A 26,764-nucleotide genomic window follows, 5' to 3' on the forward strand; every position below is an offset into this window, starting at 1 on the left:
GAATTTATTGAAAAAGTATTAAAAAAAAACAAAGATAGAAGGTAAAAAGGGGTTTGTCTAAAAACCAGTACAAAATCTAACAGGAGTTCCAAGAAGAAAGGGAAGAAAAATAAACAAAATATGAGAGATAACCAATAAACATGATAACCTCCTAACACCTTCAATAATCCACTGCTGGCTCCTCCTCTCTGACCTCAATACAAAGGCAGAGGGAGGAGCCAGTAGCAGTGATGTCACAGTGGCCCTGCCTCTCTGGGGCTCCACCCACAAAGTACAAGAAATGAATGAACAGTAAAAGTGATAGAACATAAATAGTACCTAATAAGACACCATACTGTAAATTACTTAAAAAAATAATAATGAAAAATGATGATTATAAAATAAATAATGGTAAATACAGTATATGCGTAAGGAAAAATCCCAGGCTGAAACACACCACTGCTGTGTCCAAATGATGATTCATCCCAACTGCAAGAAATTTCATTAGAGGTGAGGAAACCTGCCTTGTTCCAACCTAGAGGAGCCAGAGTCTCAAATAGCAAGGTGATATTATTATTACTATTATTATTATTACTAGCAGAATACCCGCGCTTCGCAGCGCAGAAGTAGTGTGTTAAAGAAGTTATGAAAAAGAAAAGGAAAAATTTTATAAATAATGTAACATGATTGTTAATGTAATTGTTTTGTCATTGATATGAGTGTTGCTCTCATATCTATATCTATATCTATCTATATATATATCTATCTATATATATATCTATATCTATCTATATATATATATATATATATATACTAGCAAAATACCAGCGCTACGCAGCGGCGAAGTACTGCATTAAAATTTTTATTAAGAAGAAAATTTAACCTTTTTAAACTGAGGGAAAATATGCCAATAATTATTTGTTAAGGATCTCTTTGTATACCACATTGTGAGTTCGGCCCTCCGGTTGTAATCTGACCAAGCTGTGCGCTGAGCTTACTCTTGAGCATGCAACGTACATTTGGCCATGTGAACAGTAATCTTGTTTCAAATCTCAAAGCTTGGATTGCTGCTGTCATAATCGGTTTGAGTTTCATGGTTTGTTTCAATTACGACAGTATTTGCAGGATTTGTGTTGAAGTGACATTCGCCATCTGTCAAGCGTTGTGAGTATACAACCGGTTTCATCGATAAAATCGCATCCAGCTTTTGAGAGTTTAAACATTCATAAACATCAAAGTGTCCACTACTGAAGTCGTCACCTGTGAGTCTATTGGCGGTTGTCGAAAGGTGTAAAATATTTGGCCATTTTGGTACACTTGAAAGCGACAACCAAACAATTAAGCGGCAGCCATCAACTCACATGCAGAACCATAGGTGAAGGGCTTAAGCATTTCACTCTTCTAGTGCTCCTGTGTAGTCTAATTATCTCCTGTACCGTCATCAGTCCACACCTTGAACCTGTCCCAGTCATTCAATACATAAGACACAATGTTCCTCCGGATATCAAGAGTGAGCCTGATATGGCCGTGCAATATGTAACACAGAGAATGGAAAAGGTAGGTGCCATCTCCGGCATGAACACCACTCGGTAAGTGATAGTTCTTTGATCGATGGTGATCACCTCGATAGACATGTTAATGGGGGTTGTAACGATAAAGGAAATGGGTACCTGAACAATGTAAAGTAAGTCTAAAATACCTACACAATAACTATAATCGTAATAAATGAACAATAAAACAGCGGAGAAGCCGTGGATTAAATAAAAAGGCTGTAGTTATCAGCAGGGAGACGTGAATCCCGTGGCGAAGCAAGGAAGGGAATGTAGAGACTGGAGCAACGGATGGCCTTATATAGGCAGGCAGCCAACAACGTGGGAGGCGTTGGGATGGGGGACCCAACGCCGCCTCACACGGTGACCGAGCTGCAGGCTATGGACGTATATATGTACGTAAGTAGGATTCAGTTAGTGTTGGGAACCCGCGTACCAAATTTCTTGAAGATGGGCCTATAAGTAACAAAGACTGTTTAAAAGTTCAATATGATGGCCGACAGTGGCATCATACCACCGAAACAAGTACGTACATTGGTTTCGGTTAGCGCAGGGAAGCCGCCTACCAAATTTCGAGAAGATGGGGCCATAAATAAGAAAGTGCAACATGGCGGACATTGTTGACCGTTATGACTGTTATGCATAGAATTTCAAAATGAAACCTGCTTAACTGTTGTAAGTAAGCTGTAAGGAATGAGCCTGCCAAATTTCAGCCTTCTACCTACACGGGAAGTTGGAGAATTAGTGACGTTTGGAAAATTCAATATGGCAGCCGACAGTGGCGTCATACCAATGAAATAAGTAAGTACATCGGTTTCGGTTAGCGCAGGGAAGCTGCCTACCAAATTTCGTGAAGATGGGGCCATAAATAAGAAAGTTCAACATGGCGGACGTTGTCGACCGTTATCGACCGTTATGACCGTTACGTGCAGAATTTCCAAATGAAACCTGCCTAACTTTTGTAAGTAAGCTGTAAGGAATAAGCCTGCCAAATTTCAGCCTTCTATCTACACGGGAAGTTGGGGAATTAGTGATGAGTCAGTGAGTCAGTGAGTGAGTCAGTGAGTGAGTGAGTGAGGGCTTTGCCTTTTATTATTATAGATTACGTCTAATGCCTTTGTCTAATGCCTGTTTGTCTAATGCCATTATCCAAGGTGACTTGCAATGTTTGAGATACAGCTGGCTACTTTTCTTCTGTTTTTCCAGCTGGAGTTCAGGGTCACACAGTGGTGTCAGTAGTGGGATTTGAACCCACAGCCTTAGCCGCTATGCCACACACCCTCAATATTCTATATTTTTCTGCCCAAACACTGCTCAGCATATTCATTCTTTTTTTAATTCTGCTTGCCTTATATCTCCCACCTCTAAGAAAGCAAGCAGGTAATTTCCTAGTGTAAGGGTCCAGTGTTGGTTGTGGAGTGCCGGAGGGGTCGCTTGGTTTTTCTCTACCCTTTACTGTTCAGGCCACCTTTAATCAGGAGGCTTGACCCGGTGCTCCATTGGAAATCCCAGCTTTTTGCTTTTCTTTGAAATTCTGAAATACACTCGAGGTACTGCAGGTTTTAGTGCACAGGAGTCTCTTTATTTCCTGCATTTGTTTGTTCTTTTAAATCTTTTAAATAGATTAGCTTTGGTTTTTTTAAGCAGCCGGATATTGAGACTGAGGTACAAATGACAAGGTTGTCGGCAGGTTATGAGCCATCTTGGAACCATTAAGAAACAAATGGCACCAAAAATGTCATCAAAAGCTCGTGTCACAGCGTCACTGTACAGGGTGAACGCAATCATAATGAAGAAAAAACACACAAGAAAGCTGAGCTTCCAAAGATTACTCCATTGTTTCCGACAGCCTTGATGACAAACATTTACTGCACTGAAATAAAAAATAAACGTGTTTCACATTCTAAAATGGCTCAGGGAGAGGCTTAGCCTCGCTGTAATTCGGACGTGAAAAATGTTTTAGATGTTTTAGAGGTGAGGAAACCAGCTTGGAAATGAATAAGGGCCAAGCACTTAAATCATCTTCTCTGTCAACCAACCTGTTCTATAAAGCTATTTAAATGCACTGTACAGAGTATTGTGACTTATGTATGATCTAGTAGTGCCTGCCACATCTATCTATCTATCTATCTATCTATCTATCTATCATATAGTGCCTGTCATATCTATCTATCTATCTATCATATAGTGCCTGTCATATCTATCTATCTATCTATCTATCATATAGTGCCTGTCATATCTATCTATCTATCTATCTATCATATAGTGCCTTTCATATCTATCTATCTATCTATCTATCTATCATATAGTGCCTGTCATATCTATCTATCTATCTATCATATAGTGCCTTATCTCTCTGTTTGTCTATATATAGATAGACAGACAGAAAAGATAATATTATGATGATTATAAAAGTCTCATAATAATAGACTAATATCAAGGTCACTTTATAATTGACTGATAGATCTGAAAGGCCCTTTAACAAAATGGCAGCACAGTGCTGTAGTGGTTTGAGTTGAATTCTTATACCGTGCTAAAGGCACCACAGCAACAATATGAATGAGTTAGACAGATGTGAAAGGCACTGTATGATATGTACATTGGTAGATATAAAATATACTAAAAGATAAATAAGGCACTATATCACAGAAAGATAGCTACGAAAGGGACTATAGATACTTATGAATGGCACTATATTACAGATAGATAGATATGAAAGGCACTATATGATAGATAGATAGATAGATAGATAGATAGATAGATAGATAGATAGATAGATAGATAGATAGATAGATAGATAAAGCAGATCTGAGTCAATCGCGGACATGCTATGAGCGCCTGTCATCAATGGCCGATGTCAGGAACATTATAAAGGCAGGGAACTAACCTAGCCATGATGCTGCCTGACTCCTGTGTCTGTGTATCGGAGAGCGGTAGATCCAATAAATAACTGGTCTGTTCCTGTTTCAAGCTGAATAAAGCTGTTTTTAATAAGGTACTGAGACTCAGCCTCGTGTTTTGGGGTACAAGATAGGGACTCACATGTCACAATATGAAAGGCACTATATAATAGATAGATAGATAGATAGATAGATAGATAGATATGAAAGGCACTTTATAACTGATATATATTGTAAGGTTTCTAAACTCTTTTGGGACTCCCGCCAACGGGACAACATGTCGAAGAGCGTCCCGAAGCACTATCGCGGCCTCTGTGGAAGACAGTTTATCCGTTGCCGGGTCACCCACAGGCTCCCAGCGCTGCAGTGGTTCACCATGAAAACAAATCTGAGTCGACCGCGGTCGTGCTATGAGCGGCTGTCGTCAATGGGGGATGCAGAGAACATTATAAAGGCAGGGGACTAACCCGGTCACAACTCTGCCTGACTGTTTTGTCCGTGTATCAGAAGGCGGTAGATCCCAGTACAATAAATAACCGATCTGTTCCTGCTTCAAGCTGCATAAAGCTGGTTTTGCTAAAATACTGAGACTCAGCCTCATGTTTTGGGGTGCAAGACAGGGACTCACGCGTCACAATATATAAAGATTATCATTATAGTTCAGTTTCATTGAGTGCTGTGATTATATTGAGTTTGTCAAATTGCTTCGGTACTGTACATGAAATGTAAATGTTTATGGAGCTGCCTCTGTAAGATGATAATCAGATTGTCACCATCACTGTAAGCTGCCTGTTTGGCTGGCAGTTTAAATAAAGAGCTACGCATTTTTATAAAGCGTATGATGATTATGTGCTGAGGAAGTGGTTAACATTACACACAAAATGAATAAAACCCACTAACAGTGTGTCCTGAAATGGCGCCCCTCGAGCGCGAGGCCTTCACATCAGGCTGACGTTTTCTATAAAGTCATCAGCCATCCCCCTCAATGTTCTCAAATTGCTAAGGCACCGTTTTGTACCCCAGCCCTCTTTGCTCTCCCCAGTCCCTCTCGTGTCCCACCTTTCTGCTGCTGATCAATTCACTCAAACCATAGGGGGTGGTCGGGCACCATTCACAGCTTTGCCTAAGGCAGTAAAAAGGTGAAAGCTGGTCAGTCTGCCATCAGCCGAGCACAAACCTCAGCCATTTTTCTTTTCTGCAGAATTCTACTTGCTGGCCGATTCTCCATCTTGTTGGGCTCAGGCTGATTTCGTGGTGACTCCATGCACGTCTTGGTAAGTCCACAATGATGCTCCCTGCTAATGTTATGTTATGCATGTGCTGTATGTCTGTACGTAGATCTGTGTCATGAAGGGGCCTGCCAAGTAAAGATTTAAGTAAATGAAGAATGGCTGACGGAGTGTGGAGTGCTCGCCTTTGGACTTGACTTCACTCTGACTGAAGGATGGCTGTAACATGTTATGGAGGGCCAGCGGCTTCAGGTTACATCACAGGAATATTCTCTTCTTCTCGAATCTCAAGATTGTTTTTGTAACTCAGTATGCTTTTGTTGTCTGCATTGTTGTTTTCTCTTTTATCTCTTTCTAAACCTGGCAGATTACAGACAGATATATGCACAGCTGCAGTAATTGCTATTGTCTAGTTGGAAAAAAAATGGAAAGCAAACTCAGTTTGAGGATTAAACTGCCAACCAGCACTTATAACAACAAGAAGCCTAAAACAAACCTAAAACAAAAAAAAAACCTGTTTACTCGTTGAATTTAACATTTCTAGATTTTCCCAGCTGGTTCTGAATTCTGATTTCACAGCTTATCTACAAATCTCAGATTACTGCTAGACAAATAGCTTTTTTTGTTTGCAAGTTGCAATAGGCGGCAATAAATATTCAGGATGCAGAACGAGGCACAAGGCTTCAGGATGGCCGTACAACTCGTGGATCAAATGTGCACAAATTAATAAGTCAGTGCTTAAAAACCAAAGCACGCGGCACACTTTCATTAAACCACGGTGTGCTAATGCAAAGCAGCATGCCAACTGTGGTTAAATCAGGCACGATTCCAATTTATACAATAGATGAACTAGTGACTCGGCTCCAACCTCATCAAGTAATGCTGATATTATCATTAGAGCCCAGTGACTGCACACTTCATAAAGGAACGGCGCGCTGGAACCTTCTGATGGTGGGACAGGGCGTCCTCAGTCGCTGAAATCATCTAAAAACAGCAGGACGACGCCCATTGTGTTGTGCATTTATCTGAGGTGTTATAAGTACAGGGGAAAGGCACTATATGATAGATAGATAGATAGATAGATAGATAGATAGATAGATAGATAGATAGATAGATAGATAGATAGATAGATAGATAGATAGATATGAAAGGCACTATAAGATAGATAGATATGAAAGGCACTATATGATAGATAGATAGATAGATAGATAGATAGATAGATAGATAGATAGATAGATAGATAGATAGATAGATAGATATGAAAGGCACTATAAGATAGATAGATATGAAAGGCACTATATGATAGATAGATAGATAGATAGATAGATAGATAGATAGATAGATAGATAGATAGATAGATAGATAGATAGATAGGCACTATATAATAGATAGATAGATAGATAGATAGATAGATAGATAGATAGATAGATACTGTTAAATTCTGCTCCGTACTTCTAAAATTTTTATTATTATGCTGTATTAAGGATTTGTTCTGTTCTGTGTATTGTATTGTATTGACCCCCTTCTTTTGACACCCACTGTACGCCCAACTTACCTGGAAAGGGGTCTCTCTTTGAACTGCCTTTCCCAAGGTTTCTCCCATTTTTCCCTACAAGGTTTTTTTGGGAGTTTTTCCTTGTCTTCTCAGAGAGTCGAGGCTGGGGGGCTGTCAAGAGGCAGGGCCTGTTAAAGCCCATTGCGGCACTTCCTGTGTGTTTTTGGGCTATACAAAAAATAAATTGTATTGTATTGTATAGATAGATAGATAGGTGAAAGGCACTATATGATAGATAGATAGATAAATAGATATGAAAGGCATTATATACAGTATTATCACATTTATGAAAGGCACTATATATAGTATTATCATAGATAGATAATTAGATATGTGAAACATTATATACAGTATAATCATAGATAGAGATTTAAAAGGCACTATATAGATAATTCGATATGAGAGACACTATTTATGCCTTTCTATATATAGTGTAATCATATATAGAGGTATAAAAGGTACTATATATAGTATTACCATAGGTAGATATGAAAGGCACAATAAATAGTATTATCATAGGTAAATAGACATGAAAAGAGTTATATATTTTCATAGATAAAAAGATATCAAACATAGTATATACAGTATTATCATAGATAGAGATAGAAAAGGTACTTACATATGGTATTTTAGATAACTAGATATAAAAGGCACTATATAAAGTATGATCATAGATAGGTAATTAGATATGAAAGACACTATCTACAGTATTAGATAGATGTGAAAGGCGCTATACACCGTATTATCACAGACAGTAGACTATATATTTATTTGTTTATCAGCCTCCTCAGAAGCGCTGCTGTATATCTGCAGTCTTTCTTGTAGACATCAGAGGCCACAGTTTGTTCCTTTTTCTTTCTTCTGTCATTTGGTCATCGTGATGTCTGTCTGGCCTGGTTGTCACCCCTTTCCTTTGTGCATTCTAACTCTCTTATTTGATGTAGTCGGTGGACCGGCCATGCTGATTTGAGCTGACGTGGCCTCCACAGAGTTCTGGCCTTTGTGCGCCTCCCTTCACTTTTTAAATTTGTGACTAACGCAAGAAAGTATTTGAATCCTTCAGCTTTCTCTGACTCAGCAGCACCTCATGCATATGTTAATGTTGTTATTATTTTTTTTTTCCAAAAATATAACAGCATACAAACCATGTGTGACCAGAAGATACTCAGAAAACAGATGAGCGTGACATATTTCAGCATTTGTCACAGATTGTGAGCAGATACAAATGAAAACGAAACATTTTGCAGACCCAAATATACAATCACATGAATAGCAAAGTACGCCTTCTGTCAGCTCTGTGGTTTAACATGTCAGGACGTAATCAACAAGTCCTCTCCAAGTCCTGAAGTTAAATTAATCAAACCCTCCGGTGACAAACAGCACATAACACATTTTATGTTTTCATTATTGACTTAATAAAACGGCCTGCGCTTCACCCTGTGACTCAGTGGCTTTTCTTCGCCTTCACTAGCAGATCCTTCAAGTCATCGTTTCTGTTTTTCCGTCTCTTTGGCTCAGTGCTGCTTCACTTCTCTCCTGTGTAGCCCTCTTAACTTCCTTTGCGTTAACCTTGAGTGTGAATGTAATTGCGGTTATTCCTGAGTCGGACTCAGGGTGACGTGTAATGGTCCGCTTTACGTGGTTAAGCCCTAATAAATCTCATTACAGTATTTTGTTGCCATCTAGTAGATGAAATAACATCAGGCTACAAAAAATCATCTGTATTTCTATGCATTTTGCACCTCGAAGGTAACTCATCCATATTCATGAGTGGGGCGGAGCCTTCATGTAAACCAGAAGCTGTAAAGCCAGTTTTAGAACAAATCTGAAACTGATCTGTTAGTCGAATCAAGCGATGGTGACGCCAATGTGAATGGGACGTTGACACAAGAAGTGAAACTCATCTATATGGCACTGTGTGACTGAGCCGCCATGATATGTCCAGTGAATTTGGATGCCAAAAATTACTGTAATCAAGTTAAAGGAGAGGAAAGGCGTCAGCCCCCCAGTGCACTGTTCACAATGCAGTAGATGTCATTCGTGTCAAGGGGAGATGCTGAAGTTACTAAGCCTCACGCCGTGGTAGCCAACGATAACACAAGGGTCTCGTCAAGCACTTTGAGCGACATTGTCTGTATGAAAATGCACTATATAAATAAATGTTGTTGTTGTTGTCAATCGTTTGGTTCAGGTTGTTAAAATTCTACCCTCTCACGTGCAAGCAACAGAAAAAAAGTGCGAAAAATACACAATGAAACGGCGTCTGCTGTCCCAACTGCCACACCGGGCTGTGCGTTGGTGACTGTCTGTCTGTTGGTGACTGTTGTTTAATGTCATATGAATGATAGGTGTTACTACAGCGGTGCCCACTCGACAGACCTCCAGCTGTATTTATGTTAATGTTTAGGTATTGTAGTTGGCACACGGGATGGATGGGCATGTCAGCAAGGAGTTGGGAAGATACTTTACCAGGATGGGAAGCCCCAAGTAGACAGAAAGGCAGCCCAGCTGAGAGAGGGAAGGACAAGGCTCCCCAGATGGATGGACGCACAGCCCAGCCCTACCCGGGTGGGAAGCCCCAAATAAATGGACAAGCATCCCGACTGGAAATATGTGTAACACCATCCCAGGCCAGGATAGAAGAGGAGCTCATGGAAGGACCGTTTCTGGGGGGTGATTATTCCCCCAGGGTCACCAGATGGCAGCAGCTGTCGATATCGGCGCCCATTTGGGAACCAAAAAGTGAATTCTGGGAATTGTAGACTGGCAGCGCAGCCCAGCTGGGGTCTATGGGTGCCACAAGAGGGCACTGTGGGGAGATGTACTCTCTTTACGTGAAGCTTCTGTGTGACCCAGAAGTGCTTCCAATGGGCACCAGCCCTGGCACCGTAAGTCCTCCCGGGTCCTCATTATAAGGGACTGTTCTGCCTTATCCAAGCGAGTCAGAGCTGGGAGACAAGATGGCAGCGCTCAGCTGGAGGAGCGTAGTGCGGTGGAGAGAGGAAGCCTTCGACTTGTGGTTTTTAGCTCGAGTATACAAGGTGTCTTCACAGTATTTAAACGTTTCATGTAATAACATATTTTATATTGTGGCGGGCGGACGGAATTCTTGCCTGGCTGGGACACCGAGAGTGTGGAAAGACCAGGGGAGAGAGTAGAGATTTCTGGGACAGATTCTCCCCCGGGCAGCCCCTCCCTGGTTTCCAGCAGGACCACAGGTGGTGAGCATGGCAGTGGAGGCGGTTGGCAAAGAAGGGAATGGACTGTGTATTGCTGTGTTGGTGGTTTGTGCAGTTTTATTATAAATAAACCAGGTGTTGTGTGTGTCCTGCCTGTCTGTGTCCGGGTTAGGGTGGTGGTACGCCCCCTGGTAACGTCATCATATTAAGAGCATCTTCTGTTTTTGACGCTGGGGGTAAACGTAACGCTAAGGAGGCTGCGGAGTTTCCACTGGTCTGGATGTTGAGTAGCCCCGGCCAAATCCTCGATTCTTTGACTTGTTAATTTGCTGTTGTGTTCTGAAGTTAGGGCGTGTGGCCTGATCGAGTGGCCGCCATTGATTTAGCTGTCAGATTTTGAGGCATCTGGTCCTATAGGTGCACATCAGCCCCAGGTAATCACGTTGAAGGTTAGTTTGTGGTATGGGTGGTGTGAACTTCGCGTAGTAGTTTTGCCAAACCGGTTTTGTGGTCTAAAGTAGAGACACATCAGGTGGACTCAACTCCACTTCTATGCCCAGAGAATATTGTTCCAGGAGTCTTAACGTTCAGTCAAACACAACTCTACAAACCATCCATCCATTATCCAACCCACTATATCCTAACTACTGGGTCACAGGGGTCTGCTGGAGCCAATCCCAGCCAACACATGGCGCAAGGCAGGAAACAAACCCCGGGCAGGGCGCCAGCCCATCGCACACTACAAACCAAATCTCATTTTCAGGTAAGATTCCGTCCACACTGCTACTGTAGGTCTCCATTTAAAAACGGCGTATTTGACAAACTGCAGAGATGTAAACTAAACGTTAGGCTATTAGACTCCCAGTATCGCCGTCACTGCTCAGCTCAGCCCAGGACACGAACTCCAGGCACCGTCGCTCATCACTCCAGCTCCATTGGAACACTTTCATGAACACGACTCATTAAACAAGCACTACAAGAACTTTAAATTGAGTATCAAAAAAAAAAAAAAATTGTAATTAAAAATCTAATTTATAAATGAAGTGCCGCAGAGCATCCTGGGACATCCAGTCCTTCTGATGCTGCAGCGTGTAATGGTAGCAATGAACCAGAACTAGAGACGAGCATTAATAGCTGATTGAAACCCTTCTACATACGTATTTATATAATAAAACACTACTTGGTAGTTTGATTTTTTGGTACTTTTATTTTCAACTAGCTGTGCTTCTCATCTTAGACAGGTTGAAATCTAAGCAATCAATGTAGACCTCAGTGTTAATGTATTGTTAATGTATCATTGCATTAGTCTTTCCAACAGGTGGCACATCACAAACATTTTTTAAAATGAGAAAATGCATTACTCCAGTGTTTGTGATGCACCATCTGTTGGAGTGGCTCATGGAATGCATCTGTCTCTACTGTATGACATTCGTAAAAGCAGTGTTACTGTTTATGATGTGCCATCTGTTGGAATGACAAATGCAATGTATTTTTTTGCTAATAATGTTTGGGATGCGCCCTCTCCTGGAATGACAGAGAAACAGCAAGCGGATGGACGGGACACACAGACACTTACCCTTTTATTAAGGTGGATTAGAGCCGGGGTTGCCAGGTCCTTAAAAAATGCATAGCCCCAGGATAGCAAATTTGCCCCCCCCCCCAAAAAATTTGACAAATTGACACAATGGAAAGTGGGGGGCAGTGACAAAAAGAGGGGGTTAGGAACAAACCATCAAAGCCTGGGTGGGTCCCCTCAGATATAATCCAGAGTGACATATGTACCGTCACACAATGGGGGGGCGGGGGTCACCCTCGGAGATTTTACAGCAGTAAAGAACACACACAAGTGGAAATAGCAGCGGAAAAAATGTGATTAAAATGAGGGGGGAATAGCCCAAAAACCACATTCATCTTAAAAATTGTAACCCAAAACGTAACGCTACCCAAAAAATCCCACAGACGATGGTCAGAAATAACCCAACTGGGTGAGAAAACCACAGACCTGGCAACACGGATTATAACTGGAATGACATTGACCTCTGCTAACAAGTGCGGCCCTAATGCCTTTATGATTGTTTCATTTTTTCACACACGTGTTCTGTGTAACACCAATTTGAGAATTATTATTATTATTATTTGTACTGGAATGACTTGTAAGAGCCATTTCTTAGTTATTAAGGATATGTTAAGTTGATAGACGTATATTCTTAGTTATGTTAAATGTTTGCCTATATATTAGTGCACAGTCTATGGGTGGTCTTATTATAACCCCCACAAGCTGAATTGAAATAGAATATTCTAGCTATTTCTGGTCTCTCTGACTACAGGTTAGTCTCCGTTAGTGACCTGCCTTGACGTACGTAGGTAGGTAAGGTTTGGCGAACACACACACACAGTTTCAATCCGTGCCCAGCAGTAGGTAACGTAACGTGCAGCGCCGTATGTATAGAACGGACTGAATGTATTAACTAAAGCAAAGAGATTAACAAGGGGAAGTTAAGTTTAAAGAAGAAGCATTTTTTTCCTTTTTGCCCTTTTAATTCACAACTTTTTTCTCTATTTTTGTGTGAACTGTTTGTTTTGACTTTTCACTAAACCTTTCTTTAAAAACTTACCTACAACTGCCTATACTCTATGACTAATGTGATGCATACTGAATGTCTCTCTTATGTGCCATTTGGTGTTGGATTTGTAAAAGCAATGTTAATGTTTGTGATGTGCCATGTGTTGGAATGACAGAGGCCTAGCAACTGGACAGAGACGCAAACAGACAGACAGACAGACACCTATCCTTTTGTTAGGGTGGGTAACAGATACGGCCTGCCAAGATTGATCTGTCGTGTTCAAGGGCACACAATTCACTCGTTGTTGCTCTCTTCCCAAATGTGCTTGAATGCATGAAGTGTTTTGTTTGTGTGATTAAATGTTTTTTGATAGTCTGACCTTCAGCAAAAGTGCCCCATTATGTCTGGGCACAGTAATAGTGCAGGGCGGCGATTGGCACTGCTCTGTGTTCTGTCTGTGTCCACTTAATTACTTTAGCAGTAATGAACAGCTTGAGACTCTGCTTTGAAACAAATGAAAAGAACGAATTCTAAAAACTGAAACGGAGATTCCTACTTTATTGGGCTGGTGTCTGTTAATGCACATCTGCTGCAGGACGTGTGTCATGGACTGGACCCTGTGGGGTGTGTGTGTGTGGTCACACTGCTCTGGAGACCACTGGGGAGCCCAAACACACCGAGGCTGTGTCCGCATTTCAGAGCTCGAACCAAACTGGGCTCATGTGGAAAGCGCAGAGCAAGTCTACGGCACACCAAAGACGAGATCCGCCGCTGACAGATTAGTTTATGGACGTGCATTAAAAACAAGGCAGAAACGCAGTCGACATCACGGTTAGGTCAAAGTAAATGTTTTACAAGACGTAGAACTATAAGGTAGAAAGAGATGTGAAAGGCACTGTATAATAGATAGATAGACAGAAGTGAAAGGCACTATATATTAGATAGATAGATAGATAGATATGAAAGGCACTATATAATAGATAGATAGACAGAAGTGAAAGGCACTATATATTAGATAGATAGATAGATAGATAGATAGATAGATAGATAGATAGATATGAAAGGCACTATATAATAGATAGATAGACAGAAGTGAAAGGCACTATATATTAGATAGATAACATGAAGGTCACTTTATAATTAACTGCCCTTTAACAAAATGGCAGCACAGTGTGGATAGATGGTAGATGTAAAAGATACTATATGATGGATAAGACACTATATCACAGATAGATAGATAGATAGATAGATAGATAGATAGATAGATAGATAGATAGATAGATAGATAGATAGATAGATAGATAGATAGATAGATAGATAGAAAGTGAAAGACCCTATATGATGATGAGGTACTAAACTGTGAACTGTGAGTTTTCTCGGACCACCGTGCTCCTCACCTGTGTCCCCTCTTATTTCTCGGCGCAGATGACAGTGGATATGCGGAGCGTTTTCTCTTGGGACTCGACGGCCCACAATGGCGACTGACTCCATTCTCTCCCTCTCCTCCTCCACTTTCCCTTTTTCCCTTTAGTTCTGAGTTTTAGGTGCTATTAAAGTTAAAGTGTGTCCTGTTTGATTGTAATCGTCGTTGCCACTGTGGATGGATGCCCGCGTGCCTTAAGCTGCCCGCTCTTCTGTAAAGAAGCCCTCAGAGGTTGTCGTGTCAGTCTCTGAAGATGCCAGGCAGGCTTTTCGAAGCCACAGAGAGGTTGCAGGTCAGCAGAGTTTCTCCGTCTTATTTCTCAGCGATTTGTCTTTGTCTTTGCTAGTCAGTGTCACTTTTCCCTGGGCTATAAAAACATTCACACTCCATAAACGACGCCTCTTGCAGTAAAATGTTGAAGTTTTCCCGTCTTCCTTTTGACTTTATTTACACATAAACAAGATGTCGTCCTAAACTGCTGTCCCCCAGCCCATCACAGACACATCCAGTGCTTTTTACTCTTGGCTGCAGACGGCTTAATTGTTTTATTAGCCATTAGGGTGGTAGTGCTGACATGGATGGCGTCTCAATGAAGCAGCATTACATGGCGTGTCAGGTTTGTTCTTCAGTGCTAACTCAAAGTATCATGTGAGTCATTCAGGGAGTTTGTATGAAGTGGTATGGAGACGCTGGACATGTTTCTTTACAGCCCTTTATGTGCTCCTTGCACTACTTTTGTTCTCTGTTTCATTTTCTTTTATAATATCCCATTTCATTGTTATAGGGGTCTGAACTTGTCCTGGCAGCGACAGGCACAAGGCTGGATCACAATCAGGATGAGGTGCCGGCACACTGCCCTGCATTGCCCACTCACTCAGGCTAAAGCTGCCAGGTTAGCTAAGCTTGGGCTTGATGGAGGATGATGGGAGCTTTCAGATATGGGGGACCAGATAAAGGGGCCCCCCAATCCTGGAGTTTTCAGCCTGCAGGCGCCTTATGTTTCATTCCATACTTACAGATCTCAGTTTGGAAGCTGGACGATACCATTACTCCATCTGTAAAGAAACAACCATTGGAATCCTTTGTTTATCAGCCTAAATTAATTTTTCAGTGACAGAGGAAGAATGGAGAGAGGAATGTCTGCCGTATCAGCATGAGACGTGATGCCTCGCCTACTGACGCGACTTAACAAGGGCCAGCACGGCCATCAGTGACCTGCGCTCATTCCCAGTAATGTCCTCCTCTGGGTGATTCTTCAGTTACTGCGTTCCCTTTATTGCCTTAATAAAACTGTAACAGGTAAACATGGTGGTCTTTGTCCCACACCTAATTAACACGGCCTTTTCTGGCGGCTGTTCCTACCGCTTCTCCTGAATTAAAATATAAAAATGAACCTTTTTACTTTTAGATATGAAAGACACTATACAGTATAATAGATAGATAGATAGATAGATAGATAGATAGATAGATAGATAGATAGATAGATAGATAGATAGATAGATAGATGTGAAAGGCCCTACATGATAGATAGATAGATAGATAGACAGACAGACAGACAGACAGATAGATAGATAGATGGATAGATAGATAGATGTGAAAGGCACTATATAACTGATAGTGATAGTAGTACCACACGTACAGCACAACTGTACTTTCATGTTTGTCCAACACATCGCCATGACTCGTAAGAATTTCTGAAAACGTCAAACTCCACTCCTTCACCAATCACTTTTTTGGCCGCCAACACCAATTTCTTTATTTCCAGCACCAGTCATTGTCGGAGCTTTTGTATTCATTAATTCAAAACTTTCTCAGATATTCAGATGTGCCTGCAAGTCCTGCCACGGAATGCAAACTCTCACATCAGAGTCACAAAGTCATTTCAGTTTGGTATTAAATCCTGACATTTTGTGGCCCACCATTTTGAAGAAAAAGAAACAGCAAAAATGAATTCCACCCCACATTGTGCACTTGAAGGTCACAGGGCCTCAAGCGAAGCTTATCTTGGGAAGCCATTGGCCTCGGCCCACCGTAGGGGGCACATTTCCCACCCCAGTCTCAGTGGGTCTAACAGGATTCTTCTGTAATTTATATTTTTATGAAGTTATAAGAATAAATTATTAACCCTTAACTACTCGCACCATTTCTCATCTCATCAGTACTCACCCAGTGTACTTTATGCACCAGTGTTACAATGGCTATTTATACACACGCTGTGAGGTCGTAATATAAAATACTGCAATAGTTTAAAATTGTACATGTTGTTAATGTAATTTAATACCATATTACTGAATAGTATGACATAGGCACTACATGATAGATAGATAGATAGATAGATAGATAGATAGATAGATAGATAGATAGATAGATAGATAGATAGATAGATAGATAGATAGATAGATAGATCCCAAGGGGAGTCCCAAAACACGCAGTCCCTAAAGCACTTCAAAAATGCCCAATAGAGGGGGATTTCACAATCAAACCCTGGCAAGTAATAAGAGCAAACTATAAAAAAAATAAATATATATATTAAATATATATATATATATACATATATAGATAGATAGATAGATAGATAGATATGAAAGGCACTATATTATAGATAGATAGATAGATAGATAGATAGATAGATAGATAGATAGATAGATAGATAGATAGATAGATAGATAGATATGATGATAGATAGATAGATAGATAGATAGATAGATAGATAGATAGATAGATAGATATGAAAGGCACTATATGATAGATAGATAGATAGATAATTTTTTAATTTTAAACAGACCTTTATTAACAATTATAACATAATTGCATTTAAATTAACAGTCAAAATTAAACAACATTTAATAACACACTTTTCCTACTCATACTTTAAGACTAGACATTCATCTTCCAAGGAGCATAAAACATCATTTACAGCCCAAATTTCTCTAAATATATCTAATTGATTAATAAGTTTAAAATATTCAAATTCGATTCTCAATCTTCTTTGAAGGAGGACCTTAAACATTAACAGAGCATCAGTAGTTTTCTGATCTTTATCTCTATTTCTTCTCGTTTTAACGCTGCCATCTTGGCCTGGCCTAACAAAAAATTGCCAAGTAAACATTGTCTTTTACAAAGTTTTGACACAGACATTCCAAAAATATAAATGAGGTTATTAAATATAATTCCCAAATCCATCAACAATAAATCAAGAAAATGCAGCAGTGGTTGTAATCTGGTACAATACAGAAATAAATGATAAACTGTTTCTTTCTGAAGGCAGAATGGACACTGATCTGTTGTGCTGGCACCAATGGTTTTTAAAAATGAATTGGTGGCTACTGCCACATGTAGATCCTCCACTGCAGGTCCCCAACTCTTTTCTCAATTGGCGGTTTATATAAAGTCCTCCATGCTGGAGATGTCGTGTCATGCAGACACAGAGTGTTCCTCCACAGGGTATCAGTCATGTCTTTCAAATACATAAAATGGGACACTTTAAGACACCAGTCATACAATTCTTTTTTTGACAAATTTTGGAAAGAAATTCCATTTATGTGATTAATTGTTAAAATGGAGTTATTAGAACTGATAAAATCTTTTACATTTGGTTTAATTGTAATGATACATTCAGGAGGTTCTGCCTCTTTTATGAGATCTCCAGAGATATAATCCTCACACAGAGGACCTGCACCCAATTGCACTAAAGAGACTTTAAGTTTGTTGATTATCGACCCCCCAAGACGGACAGACCTAATCCCGAGCTCATGTGCCACAGCTGCCCCAGACTTCCACTGGTTGCTGACGGATCAATAAAGTTGGCTACTTTGGTAAAGCCTTTGTTCATTAGCAGTGAGTTTAAACTAACCGAGTCAAACTCCAAGACTGGATTCCATATTACCGGTTCTTCAAGTAACCAGAAGACTGACTCCACATTAATACCCACTCTGTTTGTTTTGGTGTGCCAAATCAATAACATGTTGCGTAAAAGGTGGGCAGCACAGATATTGCCAATCGCTTGACATCAATGAAAAGGAGTTGCCAATCAAAATTGAGATTTCCGACCCTGTGAAAAAAAGCGAATGCTAAACTCCTCCACAGTAAAGGCTGAGGGGCATACAAGAGACGCTGTAAATCTGTCAGCCTAAAAGCTTCAATTCTACTCAGAATGTCCACCAAGCCCTGACCACCTTCATCCACAGGCAGATGTATCACACTGCGTTTAACCCAATGAAGTTTGTCCCAAAAAAAATCCAGCAATATCCCCTGAATTTCTTTTAAAAGCCAAACTGGAGGATCTGCACACCTAAATTTATGCCAAAGCATTGAAGCAATTAAATTATTAATAATAAGCACCCTACCCCGAAAAGAGAGCTTGGCGACCACCCATTTCCATTTCTTCAGTCTCCCCTGAATTTGATCAATTAAGCCCTCCCAGTTATCAGCTGTGGCTCCAGACTTCCCAATGTAAATTCCCAGATGTTTAAATACCTTAGAGTTCCATGTTAGACCACTTGGGAGGTTTGGGGGAGGACAGTCCCAGTTGCCCATCAGAAAGGCATTACATTTGGACCAGTTGACCCTGGCAGATGACACCGTTTGAAACACCTGTAAACAGTCCTGCAGCAGGACAACATCATCAGGTTCAGTGATGACAACTGTGACATCGTCAGCATATGCCACCACCTTAAAAGATGCAGTGGGACACACAGGCAATGACAGGCCGTGAAGACATTGGCGAAGTCTGTGGAGCAGGGGCTCTATGGACAGCGAGTATAGCATACCGGAGAGTGCACACCCCTGACGAATGCCCCTTGTAACAGAAAATGGGGCTCCCAACCCTCCATTAATTTTTAAAACACTAAACACATTCGTGTACATTAATTTAATATATCCTAGAAAGGTCTCACCAAAACCAAACCTCTCTAGAACTGTAAATAAATACTGGTGGTCTACCCGTCAAAGGCCTTCTCTTGATCCAGTGAGATGAGACCGCCTTAAAACCAAAAATCTCAGAAGCAGATACCAAATCCCGCACAAAGAAAATGTTATCAAAAATACATCGTTCAGGGACACAGTATGACTGATCGAAGGCCACCAAGCAGTTCATGACAGTCCTCAGACGAAGAGCCAACGCTTTAGAAAAGATTTTATAGTCTGAGCAGAGCAGGCTGACCGTCGCCAGTTTTTAATGTTGCAGAGATCCCCTTTTTTAGGTAAAAGAGTCAAAACTGCTCTCCGACAACTCACAGGAAGTTCTTTATCCCTGATGCTCTCCACAAACACAGTCAGGAAGTCCTTACCCATGATATCCCAAAAGGACTTGTAGAATTCGACGGGAAGTCCATCGATCCCAGGGGCTTTGTTCTGATTTAAACTCCCAAGAGCTCTAGTGAGCTCCTCCAGTGATAGTGGCAGGTCGAGTTCTTCCTTGGTGGATGGAGTCAGCTGTGGTAGGTCATTAAAGAAAATTTCTGTGTTTGAAGGACAAGTCCACTGTTTCTGCAGAGAATAAGTCTTTGTAAAATTTGAAGGCAAATTCCGGATCTCCTCGGTCTCCGTCATTTCAGTCCCATCTGCAGTTTTCAGACAGTGAATGATTTTTGCCTGAGCAACCTTCTTCTCCAATGAAAAGAAAACTGCGTAGGGGCGTCTATTTGGGAAATATTCTGGAATCTCCCCTGACAATGCGCCTTCACCTGTTCATCCAGCAGGGACCTCAGAGAATCTTTTTTGTCTTTTAGAGACTCAAGCAAATTGGCATTAAAACCGGTTTCCAGTTTGGTTTGAATTATCCCAATGTCCTCTTCCAGTTCTTTAATGGCCATGGTGACCTTTCTAGAAGAATGTTCAGAATAAAACTGGCAAAAGAGTTTAATTTGGACCTTGGAGACGTCCCACCATTGCTTCAGAGATGAGAATTCATTTTTGCTGAGTCTCCATTTGTCCCAAAAGAGACGAAAGTGTTGAAGAAATAGAGAGTCTTTAAGAAGTTTAGTATTAAAGTGCCAGAAAGATTTAAAATTACGCTCAGACCCCAAAGAGAAACGAGTGAGAGCTAAACTATGGTCTGAAAACCCTGTGGGCAGAAGACAAGAGCCCAAAATGAGGTTCAGATTGTGCCGTAACGTATAAATCCTGTCCAGCCTTGCCATGGATAACATGCCACTGGAGGCCTTGAGCCATGTGTACTGTCTCGCCATTGGGTTCGACTCTCTCCACACATCCACAAGTTCTTGCTGATGAAGGACCGACTGCAACACCTTGACTGACCCAGGGTGAGGCTCAGCGCCATTCCTGTCCATCTCTGCATTTTCAGTGCAATTAAAATCGCCAGCTAAGAACACAACGTCCTCTGAACTGCACTCAGCTAGCACGTCTTTTAACAAAAGAAAAAGAAATCTCTCTTTGCCTTCATTTGGAGCGTAGACATTTAAGAAAATAATGTTTTTCCCTGAATACGCATAACGACCTTCATGAGACGACCTTTAATTTGCTCAAAACAGTCAATGGACTCCGGGAGAAACGCCTTACTGAAGAGCACTGCCACCCCTGCGCTGGCACTGGAGCCGTGGCTCAGAATCGATGTCCCACTCCAGTCCCTCTGCCACTCCGACTCATTCATTGGGTCAGTATGAGTTTCTTGAAGAAAAGTAACATCTAGTTTTTTCTGTTCCAAATATTGAAAAATACGGCTCTCTTTAAGGAGTCTCTGCAGCCGTTAACGTTCAAAGAGCCCAAAGAGAAAACAGGCATTAGAAAGAAAAGAAACGGAGCAGCAATGACAAGAAGAACTTTAACTAATGAAAAAGAGAGGAGCTGGTGTGGAGCCATTATGTGCTGGAGGTGAGAGACTTTCTAACTTTGCTGATAACATTCTTTAACGATTAAATTCTTTTCTTTCCATTCCCAAAGGAACAGCATTGCGCATAACTCGCTTGGCTGAAACCAAAAAAAGTTCCAGGTCAGGAAAATGTTCTACAACATTCACCTTCCTTTTGCCTTCAAGAAAATCCAGAAAGCTCAGAATGCTTTCAGTGCTGTACTCCGTTTTTCCAAGAGTGCCAGTTAAATTGTCACTTGACATACAAGAGTCACTGTCCTCACCACCCTGCTGACTCCCCTCACACTCTGGGCTAATTGTCACCTCTCTGGTACTTAGAAAAGATTCTTTAAAGACACGTCAGCCCCCTCTGTCAGGTTCATTTTGTTACTTCTCTTGGCTCCTACTCCACCGTCTGAGGTTTCTTTCCTCTTTCTGGGGAGTGTCGTCCATTCTTCTTCAACATTCATTTCCTCAACAATTCCAGCTTTTTCTTCCCTAACTGCACTGCCTGAATTAGTGCCTGGTTCAGTTTCTGCCACAGCTTTGACATTTAAGAGAGGGCAAGCAGTTTCACTGTGGACTGTGGACTCAGGACTGGCCTCGGCCTGCTCATCCACCTTAGATGGCTCACAGGTAGCAGCGTCAGCATTCAGACCTTCAATGTCATCCACCTCAGTTGGTGTCGTTTCAATGACAGGCTGCATAACCTCGGTCTTAGCTTGGCCCTTTTCTTCATCCTGATTTATATTCACAGTAGAGGACTTCAACTCGGCCTCGGCCGATCCATCCACTTCAGGCATTTTTGTCTCAGCTTTCTTTATTTCACTCCTTTCAACTGTGGAGCTACAACTGGGTATCTGATTATCAGAACTTCCTACAGTCGAGCTAAGAGTACCTGTGGATACCTCACAGACAACAATCTGCTGATCTTCAGCATCGGAGTCGGAGTCTTCAGACTCATCCTCTATATCTGACTCGCTCACTGCATTTGTGTTTCCACCCATAGCATGACTACAATCAGCTCTTTTACAGTCAACTGCTTTGTGCCCTGCACGGCCACATTTAAAACATTTCATTGAATCAGAAGATATAAACACAATATAATCACATCCATCTACTTTGAATTTCAGAGCAACATCTAACTCATTGTAACCTCTGTTGAGGAGCATAAAAACCTGTCTCCTAAATGAGACCACATGTTTTAATTCTGGCTGTTTACACCCCAAAGGAATCATAGTAATGTCAGAAATAATCTCGCCATACCTGCTCAATTCATTACGTAGCAGTTCATTCTTCAAGAAAGGAGGAATATTAGAGATTATAATCCTCTTTGCAGGAGTTGAAAGCGCAAAACAGAAATGAGGGTTCCATTAATGACTAGGCCTTCCTGAACCAGTTGGTGAACTAAGGCCTCTTCATTTAGAAATATCACGACAGCCTTATTCATTCTTGAAGCAGAAATAATGTTTTTACATCCAATTATTTTTCCAATTTCAGTAACACACTTCTCTACTGAAACTACTGGATCAACAATCAATTTGATGCCATTTCTTCTGCTAAGTTTTTCGAAGCCATGTGGCAAAAGGCCTGGCTGTATCCCTCGGGACACAGCCATCCTAGCCACTTCTTTTAAAAAAAAACACTAAATAAACTTGAAATAATGACTATATATAAATAACACAGCAAAGAATTAAGAGAAATGACTAGAAAAAGAAATAAAAGAAAAAAAAAGGAAAAAAGAAAAAGCTAAACTCAACTCACTCTCCTGCTAGCACAAAGGCCATTTCCACTCCAGACCAAAGCAATCGACACACAGAGAAACAGCAAGACAAGATAGATAGATAGATAGATAGATAGATAGATATGAAAGGCACTATATGATAGATAGATAGATAGATAGATAGATATGAAAGGCACTATATAATAGATAGATAGATAGATAGATAGATATGAAAGGCACTATATGATAGATAGATAGATAGATAGGTGGATGTTTTCAGACCCCTTCACTTTCTGCACACTTCATTGTATTGATGATTTTATTCTCAGTTAATAATTTTACCGTTCTGCCCCTCGACCTTCACTTACAATCCCAATCAGTATAATGTGAAGCCTTGTGTGAAGCCCGGGGGTGTACAGCCCCCCTAACCCTGACACAGACTGGCAATCAATCAATCAATCAACATTTATTTATATAGCACATATTCATACAAAAAAATGTAGCTCAAAGTGCTTTACAAAATGAATAGAAAAATAGAAGACACAATAAAAATAAACATAAGTCAACATTAATTAACATAGAATAAGAGTAAGGTCCGATGGCCAGGGTGGACAGAAAAAACAAAAAAAACTCCAAAAGCTGGAGAAAAAATAAAATCTGTAGGGTTCCAGACCAAGAGACCGCCCAGTCCCCTCTGGGCAATCTACCTAACATAAATCATCATATTTTCATGGAAGGACCTGATGATGATGGTCACGTAGACTTCTGGCTTTCAGTCCATCATTGTTGGAGCATCATGATGCTTTGAGTAGGTGGTGGTGGCGCAGGCCGGAAAAAGAAACAGAAGAGAGAGTAGGGGTCAGTATGGATTTTAGAGCCACCATGAATAGTTATTATGAAGAATTGAACATACAGAGTATCAGTATTAAGTTAAAGTGCGTTTTTTAACACTGTTGCCTTACAGCACAAAATGCTCCCAGACCCCATCACAGACCCTTATTGCCACCAGTCCTTCCTCCTCAACTCCTCTTTGTCCTCTTCCTCATGACTGAGGCCGTTGACTTCTGGCAACAGGCCCCTTTTTATAGGGCACCCTGATGGACTCCTGGTGCCCACCGAGCTTCTTCCATCCGTACTTCTGCATGTGGCAGAGGTGCAGGCAAATAGGGCCCTGAAAACATCCATGCACCCCCACGGCGGTGGCCACGCAGGGTTGAGTTCCCATGCTCATGACACCTGTGGCCCCACTGGAAACCAAGGGGGCTGCCCTCTGTCAGTCAGTCTGTCCTGGATTTCTCTCTCCCCTGGACCTTCCATCATCAGGGCGTCCCATCTTGGTAAGGGCTCCGGCCGTCCACCACACTTGTAGGAGGCTGTATACGTCTTCTAGGCATACACCATTAATGGTGGTCTCTTGTCTCGATTCCTGCCTTGTGCCCAGCATCGTCAGAGCAGGCTCCAGGTTCCTTTGACCCCAAGGTAGACTGGATTTTGCCGATTATTCTTTATTCCACTGACTGTAAGTGGGCTCGCTGCGCTGTGCTCTTCTGAACTGTAACACAGCTCTTTACTGCTCTCTCCTCTCGTGTCATGGCTGCCTTCTGTTAAATAGTGACTTGAAGCGGCTGCGTACTTACAGTATGTGATCTCTTATCAATGACTTGATTTAAAATGTACCGGCCATTCCTCTTTCTCCTGTCAGGGAATGGGCTGCTTATTCCCTTCAGACAGTATTCAGATATGGCCTTTATAATCTTTTCCCCCCCGACTGCAGACATCATCATTGTTTCTGTCGTTTTCAATGCTAATAATTATTATTGTCTCGCCTTTGTTGCAGACTGTACATATGAGGATTATCCTCCGTTTGCCTGAATTAAAATGTAAAGGTTATTCCCTTTTCTCCCAAATTAAAATGTGACAGTTATACCCTTTAATCTTGGATTCAAACATGATGGTTATTCCATTTAATCCCAATGGACGCCTTCTTACTGTCTCACTCAGTGAGCTTTCAAATCTAAGAGTCGGACCTTCTCTCCTGATGTTTTTTCCTCCCGTTTTTCCATAAATGAATACGTGCTGCTTCTTCCCGTCTCGTATTCTCTTTTGCCCCGAGTTCAGACCTGACAGCTATTCCCTTCGCCTCCTGACAGTAAGTGTGAGGGTTATTCCCTTTACCTGAAATTAAACTGTTCACGTTTTTTCTCTGCCGTTTAAAATGTGACGGTGTTTTCCTTTCACCTGAATTAAAATGCGATGCTTATTCCCTTTTCCCGAGACAGCAAGGCTGCAAGTTATTGCCCTTTCTTGTAAAATTAATGTGTTCTTTATTTCCATTTATTATTATTCCCTTTCTCCTGGACTTAAAGTATGAGGCTTATCCCCTTATTCCCTATAAATATGAGAGCTATTCCCTTTTACTCTAAATTAAAATGCATAAATGTATTCGTTTTCCTTGTTAATTAATTGAAATGTGGTGGTGCTACCATTTAACCCCACTTTAATATTAAATTGTTATTCCCTATTCGCCTAAATTAAAATGTGACCATTAATCCCTTTTCCCCCGACAGTAAATGTGACTGTTCCAGTGTACTCCATGTTATGCTACAGTGTAGCCCGCCCTTGTTCTCCGACTCGGAACATGAAAATCTTTTTTGTTTTCTCCTGATAGTCGCCACTGCAGCTCTTTCTTTTTCCAGGAATTTATTAGTGGCAGGTATTCCCTTATCCCTTGCCCTAACCCTGACGCCTGTCTTCTTTTCTGGGTCCCACTTACTGTGATGGCAGTTCCCTTTTCTCTTGACTGTATCTTATAAAGAGTTGTGTTTTGTTTAAAATACTGTGTGAACTTAAAACAGCCAGATTTTACCCAAAAAGTAGCGTTTATGGGCTGTGCTACCCGTCTAAGATGGGATGAAATCTAAGAAATCAACGTAGACCTCACAGTTAATCATTGCAGTGCACCATCTATCAGAATGTGTTTTGTATTGCATGTACTAATAAAATGCTTTGCAGCTGTCATTCCAACAGATGGCGCATCACAAACATTTGTTGTAATAAAATGCATTTACAGTAATTAAACATATCGGGTATATGCCACTTGGTGAGGGAGTCATAAAAGCAGTGTTAAGGTTTTCATGCACCATCTGTTGGAATGACAGAGGCATAGCAAACAGACAGACACACAGACACTTAATCTTTTATTAAGGTGGGTTGAAATCTAAGAAATCAGTTTAGGCTTCAGGGTTAATGTTTGCAGTGCACCATCTATTGGAATGTATTTTCTATTGCATGTAGTAATAAAATGCATTATAGGTGTCATTCCAACAGATGATGCATAACAAACATTTGTTATAATAAAATGCATTTGTAAAATTAATTTACAGTAATTAAACATTATCTATTATATGCCACTTGGTGAGGGATTCATAAAATCAGAGTTAAGGTTTGTGATGCACCATCTGTTGGAATGACAGAGGCATAGCAAACAGGTGGAGACACAGACACTTAACCTTTTATTAAGGTGGGTTGAAATCTAAGATAATGTTTGTAGTGCACCACCTATCAGAATGTATTTTGTAGTATTAAAATGCATTGTAGTAGTCTTTCCAACGGAAGCCACATCACAAACATTTGTAATAATAAAATGCATTACTTTAAATGTTTCTGATGCGCCATCTGTTGGAATGAAAAATGCAAATATATCTGTTATATGCCATTTGGTGTGGGAGTCATAAAATCAGAGTTAAGGTTTGTAATGCACCATCTGTTGGAATGACAGAGGCATAGCAAACAGGTGGAGACACAGACACTTTGCCTTTTATTAAGGTGGGTTGAAATCTTAAAAAAATCAATGT

General features: G+C 40.9%; 1 protein-coding gene across 6 annotated transcripts in view; it reads left to right on the forward strand.

Moving 5' to 3' along the window:
- sema6dl (sema domain, transmembrane domain (TM), and cytoplasmic domain, (semaphorin) 6D, like) overlaps positions 1-26,764 on the forward strand; it is a 476,052-nt gene that overhangs the window by 253,234 nt on the left and 196,054 nt on the right. For 5 of the 6 annotated variants that reach the window (XM_039770332.1, XM_039770338.1, XM_039770334.1 and 2 more), the window contains one exon: positions 5,631-5,703. The exons of the other annotated variant lie outside the window; for it this stretch is intronic. The gene's annotated coding sequence lies outside the window, so the exon portion shown is untranslated. The remainder of the gene's footprint in view (positions 1-5,630; positions 5,704-26,764) is intronic. 6 annotated transcript variants of the gene reach the window in all.

The sequence above is a fragment of the Polypterus senegalus genome, chromosome 12, assembly GCF_016835505.1.
Source record: "Polypterus senegalus isolate Bchr_013 chromosome 12, ASM1683550v1, whole genome shotgun sequence".
Classification (NCBI taxonomy): Eukaryota; Metazoa; Chordata; class Cladistia; order Polypteriformes; family Polypteridae; genus Polypterus; species Polypterus senegalus.